The sequence below is a fragment of the Podarcis filfolensis genome (genome assembly GCF_964270895.1).
Source record: "Podarcis filfolensis genome assembly, chromosome: 8".
Classification (NCBI taxonomy): Eukaryota; Metazoa; Chordata; class Lepidosauria; order Squamata; family Lacertidae; genus Podarcis; species Podarcis filfolensis.
Window position 1 is genome coordinate 77,301,476 of NC_139611.1, and position 12,137 is coordinate 77,313,612.

At 47.2% G+C, this 12,137-nt stretch overlaps 1 long non-coding RNA gene across 1 annotated transcript; it reads right to left on the reverse strand.

The window, feature by feature from the left end:
* Positions 1-3,580: 3,580 nt before the first annotated feature.
* LOC310769227 lies at positions 3,581-10,886 on the reverse strand. The gene is made up of 2 exons (XR_014551549.1): positions 10,246-10,886; positions 3,581-4,764 (listed from the first exon to the last, which is right to left on the reverse strand). It is a non-coding gene; the product is annotated as an uncharacterized lncRNA (long non-coding RNA).
* Positions 10,887-12,137: the final 1,251 nt, after the last annotated feature.

The window sequence follows — 12,137 nt, forward strand, 5'->3', positions numbered from 1 at the left end:
ATGCTCTGTCACAAGAGACTAGGGCCCTGTGGGACTTGACATCTTTCCGCAGGGCCTGCAAGACAGAGCTGTTCCACCAGGCCTTTGGCCAAGGCACAGTCTGACCCCCTCCTTTGGTAATCCTCACAGAACTCTAGCCCATTGATTGCCATTAATTTGATTTTGAACTGAGCTTCAAATGAATTGATTTTACAATGTTGTGTTATTTTTATTGTTGCTAGCCACTTTGAGACCGGCTATGGCTGGGGAGGGCGGGATATAAATAATTTTTATTATTATTATTATTATTATTATTATTATTATTATTATTATTATCAGGCCCCGATGGCGCAGGTGGTTCTATAAGATTCCGAACCACCTGACAGAGGCGGTGAAGAAGGTCCTCTTCGCCGTTGATATCACCACTTGATATGCTTGACATTGAGCTGTAACCCGTTGAGCTGTAACCCTTGTTAACTCTGCATTCCAGTGGGACACCAGAGAATCAGCTGAAGAGCCATCAACTTGGGAGAAATCATCCCCTACCATTCCCTGGAAACCATTAGGATCCATTAAGTGGTGAGGGCAGACCATCCGAATCGGTCCCATCTCCCTGCAGAGGGGAAGGGTCACGGAGAAGTCCAGCTGCACCAGGAAGTGATCTGACCATGGCACTTCTTTAGTTTCACTTTTACTTAGTGTCAAATCACCCACATTCATAGAGGTAAACACCAGGTCTAAGGCATGCCTATGACTATGAGTTGGGCCAGACTTATTCAGGGACATCCCCATGGAGGCCATTCTTTCCACAAAGTCCCAAGCGGACCTTTATAAGGTTGTGTCGGCATGGATGTTAAAATCCCCTAGGACAACCAAACTTGGTGTCTTCAGGAACACATCCACCATGACCTGAAGTAGCTTGGCCAGGGAATCCTTCGTGTAGCAGGGTGGTTGGTACACCAAAAGGAATCCTGTCCTGCCCCTATTGCCCAACTTCCAGTACATTGGGAAAACTGGGTCTTCCCAATAGGACGCCTGGTCCAAGCTAATGACTTCCTAAAAATCACTGCAACCCCCTCTCCCCACCCACATGACCTGGGTTGCTCTCTGTCTCTGTCACACATACCAGGTCAAGTCCCCCATCAATAGATGGCAGTGGTGTTACTGATTATTGACCTGGCATTGCACAGCAGCACCTTCAGGTCATGCGGGTCTCCCTTGCTGATTCCAATATGCTTCCGGTAAAGACCGGACCTGGAGGCAGAGGTAGCCGTCAAACAACGACAAAACCTGCCTTTTTGGTATTGACATGGTCTGCCCTTTAGCGTAACTCCTCCTTCTACCCGTGATCACAGAGATTGGGCATCTCAGAGAATCCTCCCCTGTGTAACCTGCCCCAGACATTCTGTTGGCTAGTGCCCACTCCCAGGCAGCCCTAACCCTCATTTGCCATCAACTTTGAAGAACAGACATATCTGCTGAGCATTTATAAAAAATATTGTTGTGTTTCACCTTTTGTCATGCACACTATTGTTTTGTGGATTTTCTGGAGTTCTCTCTTGGTAGCAGTGTATCAGGCAAGCTCTCTGCTCTCTGATTCTAACTCTCTGTATCTGAATGTATGGACAGCTGCATTCTCTTGGAGGTAATCTCTCTCTCTCTCTCTCTCTCTCTCTCTGTGTGTGTGTGTGTGTGTGTGTGTGTGTGTGTGTGTAAGCAAGGAGTGGGCAGTCCCAGAATCCGCATGGGGAAGAGTGATTCCCAGATTTTCCGGATTTCTACTTCTCTTCCTTCAACCCCACAAACAGCTTGTTTGAAATGTGACAGTTTTAATATGTTTTTATTCTATTGTAATTTTAACTTTTTGGAATTCTATATATATATATATATTTTTACAATCCAGGATTGTATAAATTTAATTAAAAAAATAAAGTGATATGCCAAAGGATTTCTAACACTTCTACATATGTCTACTGAGAATTTATTCCAAGTGAATCGGACTAGAGAGGCAGTTGGCACAATTACGTTGCCCACTTCAAGGGTGGTAAACTGATTATCAGCCCTGCGGGGAAACCCCTGTCATTGGCTTACTGGCCCAAGTGCTCTGACACCGAGCCCCCTCTGCTGGAGATGGGTGGCTTTGGGTAGAAGGCAGTAGTGTTCCTGGCTCCTGTCATAGCCTAGTGCCTCCTTCCTCAAGCCCGGGAAGCATTTGCTCAACTTTGGTCAGGAGGTATGATGCTCTGACAGGGTCTGAGAGTGCTCCCACCACCTTCCCAAAGCTCACTTGGATTTGGGTTGCAGGCAGCAGGATTCCAAGATCCTGTTTCAGACTCATGCCTGCTTTCCGAAGCTTGGGAAGAATTTGATCAGCTTAAGAAAGGAGTTGGTCTGATGGGGTCCCCAAGGCCTCCTGCATCCTCCTCCCCAAAATGTGGCATAACTATGTCCCAGCATGTTCCGCCAGAAAAAAACCCTGTTTTTATAAGCCCTTGACCTCCAGAGATGCAGATACTCACGGTGGAGAGGTTCCTTATTGCACTCATCTGTTTGGCAGCAGACCATCTTCAGCTGGAGGAATTTACCTTGAGCTGAACTGAAGCTGTAATCACCTGAGTGGCAAGCTTGGGGAGGTACACATCCCCGGAAAGTTGACACTTTATAATTTGGAACTGAAAAGAACAAAAGGAAATAAATCACAAGATCTGCAAAAAATTCTGGTTAATTCTCTCCAAATATATATATATATTTAATGATACATCCCTTTAACTACATTTTTTTCTTCAGTGAGAAACTACATAATGCACAGTTCTTGAACCAAGAAATGAACCAAAACTCAATTATACTTCAAATTCCATAATTCTCCAAACAAACAGTGCATTCAAATATGCAAATATTAAGAAAAAACAAGCATAGAAACAGTGGGTGATATTTCAGTTGTTTACTCTGAGTAGGATTTAGTTGAATGCCACTCAGCTATATGAGTTCAAACAACCAACAGAGTTCCTTTCTATTAGGGGAAATCACTTGATTTCTCAGATGGGCATGCAGACGAAGAGAGAACTGGAAGCTGAAACCTAGAATGACCAGTGTTCCAGGAATCATTGTGTGCTGAAATCACAGGATGCTCAGGATAAAAGGATGATGTAGCTGTTCTTGAGCCAGCAATCCCATGAATTGCTCCAAAATTCACAGACAGTGGACTTCCGGGGTGGCACCATCAGTAATGGCGGGTTCCCTCTGATTCGGAGGGACTGGCTCTAAGGAAAATGGGTCTGTTCCGCTACAGTGAAGCGGGGACCCTTTAACAAATCACAGGCGGATGAAGCCTGTGACTGTGGGACTCGGCAGGCACCTTTCGCGCCCCCCCAATTCGTAAAGGAACCCAATTACGGGCTCCGGAGCGAAGAGGGGCAAGTGGCGCGGTGCTGAGAGTCAACTGCTTCTTCCATGGAGCGAAGCCGCACAGCCGTTGCTGGAGAGCGCTACCTTTTTCCTGTGACAATTTGGCTACAAAACAACTAACCGTGAGTAGATTAAATTTGGACAATTGGACTTTAAACAACGACCAGTGAGTAGAACGGAAAATTGGATTGAGAAATTTCCTTTAATTTGGCACTGAAGCGGGAAGGTCTAAACAGGAAGTCAGCCTTCCGTTTCTTGTAGATAGTTTAAAGCAAAGACATGGCAAACTAGAGCTTAGAAAATCGTCTGTAAAGGATCAACTTTCATCATCTATAATTACTGAACCCCCTTCGGAAGCAGGAGAAGAGGGGGGATCTTTTCCGGATTGTTTAACCTGCAGAAGAGAGTGTAAAGAAAAGTAATTTTCCACCGTCTTGAACCTGGGAGCGGGGTGTCAGGACAGACGTTTTTGGGAAGTTCATTGACTATAGACAAACGTTTTTGACAGACAGTTAAAAGAAGAGAAACACAGTGATTCCATTGTTCTCCTTCGCCTTTAAAAGGAACAAATATTGACAAAATATCTGAAGAAGGAAACTTTGTTGTTAGATCTGCTTTTAAAAAAAAGAGAGAGATGGATACAAATAGAAGTTCTTCCCCTAGAGGGAGCTTGTGAAACTGTTACTAAATTTGAACTGGGGAGCTTTGCAGCTGCAATAGATTAAGATCGTGGGAACAGACTTTTGACCTTGCATAACAATGTACTCGGAGGCTCTGGTACGTGCTTTCTGTAAGACAAGTGCTTTATTGGAACAGTTACATGAGAAGACGGATTTGATGACTGTCGCGATTAGAAATTTTGGACAGGTAGTGGGTATCTATATAGAACCCACTCAGGAACCAACTCAGGAGTGTGCTCTGACAGACCAGATGAGGGAGGAGGTTGTTGCGGGACCTCGGGTGGCAGAGATGGAGGGAGCTGTGGCCCAGCAGGAACATGAGTTGTTGGATCTGACAAATGAACTTGGAAAAAGCCAGATTTGGAGAGATAGAGTTCTGTTTGGCTTGGAGATGGGGGGCTGGATAGACCCCCCTATGCAGGGATGTTTTGACTTTTCAAGTCTGGCATTGGGCCGGGAGGAGTTTGGGGTTGTGGGGGTCCTCAACCTTGGAGGGAACTTGAAACATGCTCTTAAATACCACATGGAGTTCAGTGTGGACTATGGAAAAGGGGCTGATCTGCCGAGAAGGGATAAAAATTTTGTCAAGCTGGAGTCTCCACGAGTCAAAGGAGCAGGGGATAAAGTAAAGTACAGGTATAAATATGAAGAAGATCTGCGGAAGGGACATGGAAGAGACTTAAGGGCCTCTGTCAGGGAACTGTCATCGGAAGAACAGGTGGTGGAGGGGCTCCCAGAGGTTGAGAGAGACTTATCAGCGGAGGAGGGAACCAGCAGGGGGCGAGAAAGAGCTCCAAGGGAAGGCGAGTCAGAAGATTGGCTCAGAGACAATTCCAGCGAGAACAGCGAGGAGGTTTCAGGACCTCCATTAGGGACACCCACTCCTCGCCGGAAATTGTCACGTAGAGAGTCCAGAAGACGTGTTTCCGTTAAGGAGCTGTTATGCTGGAAGAAATTCCGTAAACGCCCACTGTCGGATTCTGCCAGCGACTGACGGAGCCATGCTTATGGCGCTCCGTTACAGACAGTGGTTTGTGGACTTAGCCAAACACTGAGGGATTAGGAACTTTACGCACAAGCAGCTCAACATCCCATCACTGCAATCCGACAGTCCCTGAAAGCAGCTTGTGCAGAGAAGGCATCATGAGCAACCCAGCCGGAACCGGAGAGGCAGGAGGAGCTGGAGCCGGTCCAAGCCTGGAAGAAAGGTACCGGGTGTTGGAGGTCCAGCTAGCGCTGCAAACGGCGAGGCTCGATGAGAGGAGGGCTCAGGATGCAGAAAAGGCAAAGGCCCCCCCACAAGCAAGAAAGATGCCAGGATTGGTGCAGAAGTTTGGGGGGGATCCCAGGAACTATCAAGCCTTTAGGACAGAGATGCAGTATGCTCTTAATCTGCAGTTTGATGACTTTCCCGATGAGGAATCGCGAGTGGCGTTTGTGATTAGCCATCTCGAAGGAGGGGCGAGAGACTGGGTTAGACCCCTGATGGCAGGGCATAATGAAGTCTTGAAAGACGCACGGAAGTTTTTTCACGCCATGGACCTGATGTTTTCCAGCGACATTGAACAGGGAGTGGTGCGCAGACAGTTGATGGCTTGTAAACAGGGGAGCCGATCTGTCCGTGAGTACTGGACTGAGTTTACTATGTTGATACACAAATTGGGGTGGGATCTGTCAGCGGAACCCATTCAAATGCTTTTCGAAGAGGGACTTTCCTCGGCTGTGAAAGATGAACTTTCCCGGGCGCCCAGGGCGGAGTCTATGGACCAGCTGACCAAATCAGCGCTGACCATTGGAGCACGACAGGAGGCCAGAGCCTTGGAGAAGCGGGAAGGGAAAGGGGAGCGTTGGAGAGATTTCCGCATTCCAGAGATTCCGGAGCCAGCTTTCCCGCCCGCAGAGCCGATGGAAGTTGGAACAGCGCGCGCGCGGGCAGTTTCAAATCCCAGTGAAGGGCGGAAGAAGGAGGGGAAGAGCCCCAAGAAATGTTATCTCTGCCAGCAGCCAGGTCATTTTGCCAGAGTCTGTCCACAAAGAAAGGAATGGCAAGGGATGGCAGGAGCTGTTGGGGGGAAGGAGGAGGAAGGACAGGACCAAGTAAAAGCCAGCGCCTGACTGCCACCATCAGGGCACAGCAGTCAGGCCAAGGAGCAGTAAAAGTGCCCACGCCAGAACCTCCGAGACCAGCCCTAGTGATAGAGGTGTTGCTAGAGCTGCCAAACGGACATCCCTTAAAGATAAGGGCGCTATTGGACTCAGGCAGCTCCTGTAATTTTATGAGCAAGGAGTTTGCAGCAGAACACCAGATACAGACTATCCCTTTAAGCAACCCCTTGCAGGTGACCACGATCGATGGGAGAGAGCTGTTGGGAGGAGGAGTCAGCTTACAGACCGTCCCAACGGTAATGAGGGTAGCCAGGCACACCGAAAGAATAGCGTTCCATGTGGCCACCTTGGGAGGGGCTCCCATTATTTTGGGGATGAGCTGGCTAGCGTTGCATGATCCGCTAGTGGGTTGGCATCAGAGAGTGGTCTCCTTTGGGTCAGCACATTGCCTAGAACATTGCAAAGAGGGCAAGGCTCCAGAAGGGGCAAAGGCCTTTCTAGCAGGAACAGAAGTAACGGACAAAGGAAAGGTGCCCAAACAATACGCTGACCTGAGCAAGGTCTTCAGTGAAAGGGAAGCAGACAAACTACCACCGCATAGACCCTTTGACTGCCAGATCAATCTAGTCCCTGGAGCCCAGCTCCCTGTGGGCAAGCTGTATGCCATGTCAGACAGGGAAATGCAGGAGTTGAGGGAGTTTATTGACAAAAACCTGAAGAGAGGTTTCATCAGAGAGTCCAGAGCGGTGGGGGGCAGCCCAGTGTTTTTTGTGGACAAAAAAAACACGGATAAACCTAGACTTGTAGTGGACTTCCGGAGCATAAATGCAGTGTCGGAACCAGTGGCCTTTCCCATGCCCAGGATTGATGACATTTTGACCCGGGTGAGGAAGGGAAAAATTTTCACTAAACTGGACTTAAGGGGGGCATACAACCTGATACGGATAAGGGAGGGGGATGAATGGAAGACAACGATGTTCACCCCCCTAGGGGCTTTCGAATATCTCGTTATGCCCTTTGGATTACAAGCAGGCTCAGCATGTTTTCAATCGTTCATGAACCACGTGCTGGGGCCTCTGCTCTACAAGAATTGTGTGGCCTTCCTAGATGACTTATTAGTCTATTCAGAGAATGAGGAGCAGCATGTAAAGGACGTCAGAGAAGTGTTGAGCCGACTGCAAGCAAACCAACTGTGGGTGAAATTAGAGAAGTGTCAGTTTCACACCAAGGAGGTGGAATTCCTGGGGTACCGCTTGTCAGACAAGGGGTTAGCCATGGATCCAGGCAAGGTCCAGGCGGTACTGGAATGGAAGAGACCGAAAACGAAATAGGATGTGCAAAGATTCTTAGGGTTTGGGAACTTTTATCGGAAGTTCATCAAGAACTTTGCCCATTTAACGGCTCCCATCACGGACTGTCTCAGCAGCAAGAAGAAATTTGTTTGGACGGCAGAAGCGGAGCAAGCATTCGAAGAATTGAAAAAGGCCTTCGCTTCAGAAGAACAGCTCCTGCATGTGGATTTACAAAAACCCATGAGAGTGGAAACTGACGCATCAGACCGGGCGGTGGGGGCGGTGCTTCTTCAGCCGGGGAAGGATAAGTCGGAGTGGAGACCGTGTGCCTTCTTCTCGCGGAAGTTAAACAAATCCGAGAAGAACTACACGGTATATGACCGAGAACTACTCGCCATTCACGAAGCGTTCCGGAAATGGAGACACTTACTAATTGGTGCACAACACAAGGTGCAAGTATGCACGGACCACAAGAATTTAGAGTACTGGAGAACGGCACGAGTGCTCAACCAACGGCAAGTGAGATGGGCACAGGAGTTCTCCAAATTTTATTTTGAAATTTGCTATGTGCCAGGCCCGAAAAACGTCAGGGCGGACGCTCTCTCACGCAAACCAGAGTATTTGGAGGGGGAGGGAGCACCCGAAGAGAGACATATCATCCCAGAGGACCACTGGGTGTGTGGGGCGGCGTTGGTGGGGCAAAGGGAACTGGTAGAGGAGACGCAGAATGATGAATACGCCCAGAATAAGCTCCAAGGTCTAAGGAGGGAGGGAGAAAACTCCGGAGGTTTTGAAGAAAGAAACGGGGCATTGTATTACAAAGGGGCACTATATATACCCGAAGGGGAATTGAGAGGGAGAGTACTCAAACAGATGCACGACAGCCCTACAGCAGGGCATTTTGGGCAACACAAAACCATGTGGTTGGTTACCAGGGAATTTTGGTGGCCCAGAGTGAGGGAAGATGTAAGGGAGTATGTAAGAGGGTGTGACCAATGCCAGCGAGCCAAGGGAGAAAGGCGGGCACCGGCGGGGTTGTTAGAACCGTTGCCCACACCAGAGAGGCCATGGGAGGCGGTATCGATAGATTTTATGACTGATCTGCCGAAATCCAAGGGGAAAACCGCCATACTGGTAGTAGTAGACCTGTTAACTAAGATGGGCCACTTTGTAGCTTGCTCACATGCAGTCACGGCGGAAGAGACAGCTAAATTGTTTGTAGAACATATTTTTAGACTGCATGGCACCCCCTTGAGGGTGGTCTCAGACCGGGGCAAACAATTCACATCCAGGTTCTGGAGGAAGCTCATGAGCTTACTGCACGTGGAGGTCAATTTTTCGACTGCCCGGCACCCAGAAACCAACGGGCAGGCGGAAAGAGCAAACGGTATCCTCCAACAATACCTGAGGTGTTATGTCAATGACAGAGAGAACGATTGGGTGGAAAAGTTGGCGCTGGCGGAATTTGCCTACAATAATGCGGAGAATGTGTCCACCGGGATGAGCCCCTTTTTGGCTAATTATGGGTGCCACCCCAGGGCATTTCCAGGGGGAGGAGGGGAGAGATGGAGCGTCCCAGCCGCAGAACTTTTTGTAGAAGAAATGGAAGCGATCCATCGTCAACTCCAACTCAACTTAGAAAGGGCCAAAGAACAATATAAGAAGCAGGCAGACAAGAACAGAAGGGAAGGTGAAACCATAAGGGTGGGGGATCAGGTGTGGCTGTCCACCCAAGGACTGCCGTTCAAGGGGGGTTGCAAGAAATTAAGACCCAAAAGATTGGGACCATTTGAGGTCATTCAACAGGTTAACCCCGTAGCTTTCAGACTCCGGTTACCGAACCACATGAAACTGCATCCAGTGTTCCACAGGTCATTACTGTCACCGTATAGGGGGGGAAAAGAAGGGGTTTTCCCACAGGGACCTGTCTTAGAAGAGAGGGAAAGCAGCAACCATGTGGCGGAAATCCTCGACTCCAGGTGGAAGGGTAATCAGGTGGAGTATTTGGTAGCGTGGGAAGGGGAACCGGAGTCAGAAAACACCTGGGTGACGGCAGAGGAAGTCAATGACGAGGTCTTGATCGAAGCGTTCCATCAAAGGTTCCCCAGGAAACCTCAGTCAGTAGCGAGGTTCCGGAGAGAGTACTTTGGCACCACCGACGAGGAGGAGGAATTGGAAGGATTCACGGGGTCAGAGTGGGAAGAAGGAATAGATTCCGAGGAGGATGAGTACTTAGAAACCCGAAACAGCAACCGGTGGAGGAAAATGTTCGAGACTTCGGAAGATGAGGGAAGTTCTTTCAGGGGTTTTGCTCCCTCGCCTCCAGCAGAGGAAGGGAGGGGAGGGGGTGGAGGGGGCCCTGGAGGGGAGGTGGATGTCAGGGAACTGTCATCGGAAGAACAGGTGGTGGAGGGGCTCCCAGAGGTTGAGAGAGACTTATCAGCGGAGGAGGGAACCAGCAGGGGGCGAGAAAGAGCTCCAAGGGAAGGCGAGTCAGAAGATTGGCTCAGAGACAATTCCAGCGAGAACAGCGAGGAGGTTTCAGGACCTCCATTAGGGACACCCACTCCTCGCCGGAAATTGTCACGTAGAGAGTCCAGAAGACGTGTTTCCGTTAAGGAGCTGTTATGCTGGAAGAAATTCCGTAAACGCCCACTGTCGGATTCTGCCAGCGACTGACGGAGCCATGCTTATGGCGCTCCGTTACAGACAGTGGTTTGTGGACTTAGCCAAACACTGAGGGATTAGGAACTTTACGCACAAGCAGCTCAACATCCCATCACAGCCTCGGACCAGGTTAATGAACTAGATGGATGGGATAGAAAGGACTGACAAACCCGGGACCAGGAGGAAAGACGTTGGATGAAGATTGAAAGAAAGTTTCAAAAATTTTATCTAGGATTGTTTTGTAAAATTAATGAGTATTAGAAAAATGTTGGAACGAAATTATTTGGCTTTAGCAGAAATGTTAAAAAGAACTACGCAAGAATATGCTATGGATATGAGAAATTGGTATAAATAAGATTTAAGTTTTAAGTTTTAGGGTTTTTATAGTAAGATAAGGTTAAAATAGATTAAGGTAATTTAATGACAGAATATTATGAAAAATGGAAAGGATTTGCTGTGATAATTAATAACTAGAATACAAAAAAGGGAGGTGTGAGGAGGTCAATGAAATAAGGTAATGACAGTTAAGGATTTGGGAATATTGGATTTGTTTTTAAATTATGGTTTATTCTTGTCTTTTTTATTTTGATGTGCTATGTGTTTTGTTTTTGTTTTTTGATTTTGATTTTTATTGATGTGTATTGTTTAATTGTTATTTGTTCTTTCCTTGCTTTTTCCTTCTTTTTTCCTTTGTCTTTTTTTGTAATTTTAAAATTCTTAATAAATATCATTTAAAAAACAACAACAACAAACAAAATTCACAGACAGTGAAGATGCGTGACGTAGTCGTAGTGTCATTGCACTCTGAGTTCTCATTGCCCGGCAAGAATTTTAAGGCAACAGGGGGTCTCTGAGCATGACATTATATCACACCTCTTCTTTCACAGGATGTTAGTTCAAGTAATGCAAGAAGGAGAGATAGGGTTACTAGAAAACCATTCTTCCATTATAATATCTCATCTGGAACAGCTGACGTAACAGCAAAGAGAATAAGAACTTGTAGGTGCCCAAAATGATGCATGCATTGAATTTGTAATAATATTTAACTGAATACCTTGCCTTATGATGGAAGGCAAACCAAAACCAAACCAGAGTACACTGCTTCTGGTGTAGTGTGGACTACTAGTTAATGCAGTGGTGAATAATTTGTGGCTAATTCTTCTTGTGGCACTTTTTACGATAATAAATAACTCAGGCAAAGTACCGTCTAGCTGGAAACATGCAATAGTAGTCCCAATCTTTAAGAGAGGCCAGTCAAATGTGCCTTCTAATTATAGGCCAATCAGTCTGCTTTCAATTATAGGAAAGCTGTATGCCCACTTTCTCTGTAACAAACTGACAACTTTTCTAAATGACTATAATATACTATCTGAAGCTCAGGCAGCTTTTCGCAAGAACCACTCAACATCAGACTACTGTCTAACGCTGTCCCTCCTAGCCGAGAAGTACACCAGGCCCCTACAGGGAAAACTCTTTGTGGCCTTTATGGACCTGAAATCTGCCTTTGATTCCATCCCCAGATTCCAACTATGGTCCAAATTACATCTAGTACTGAAGGATAAACGTCTCCTATATCTTATTAAAGCCCTGTACTGTGGAAGAAATTTGAAGGTTAGATGTGGGTTGCAGGGGCAGCTCTCAGACTATATTGTGATGGACAGGGGAGTGAGACAGGGATGCATTTTGGCACCTATTTTGTTCAGTTTGTTTCTGAATGATTTAGAGGCAAGCTTGATGGACCCTGATGGCCATCATCCAAAAACAGGGACGAGAATGACCCCTCTCTTGTTGTATGCGGATGATGCGGCAATCCTCTCCTGAACCTGACCTGGCCTGAACTACCAACTAAGGAAATTCTCAGACTACTGCTCCGGTAATGGGTTATCCATCAATTATGAAAAATCAAGTCCTGGTGTTTGAGAAGAGATTCTCCCCAAGTAAATGGGTTCTGGATGGTCACAAACTAGAGCAGACCAAATTCTTCCAGTACCTAGGGCTTCTATTCCAT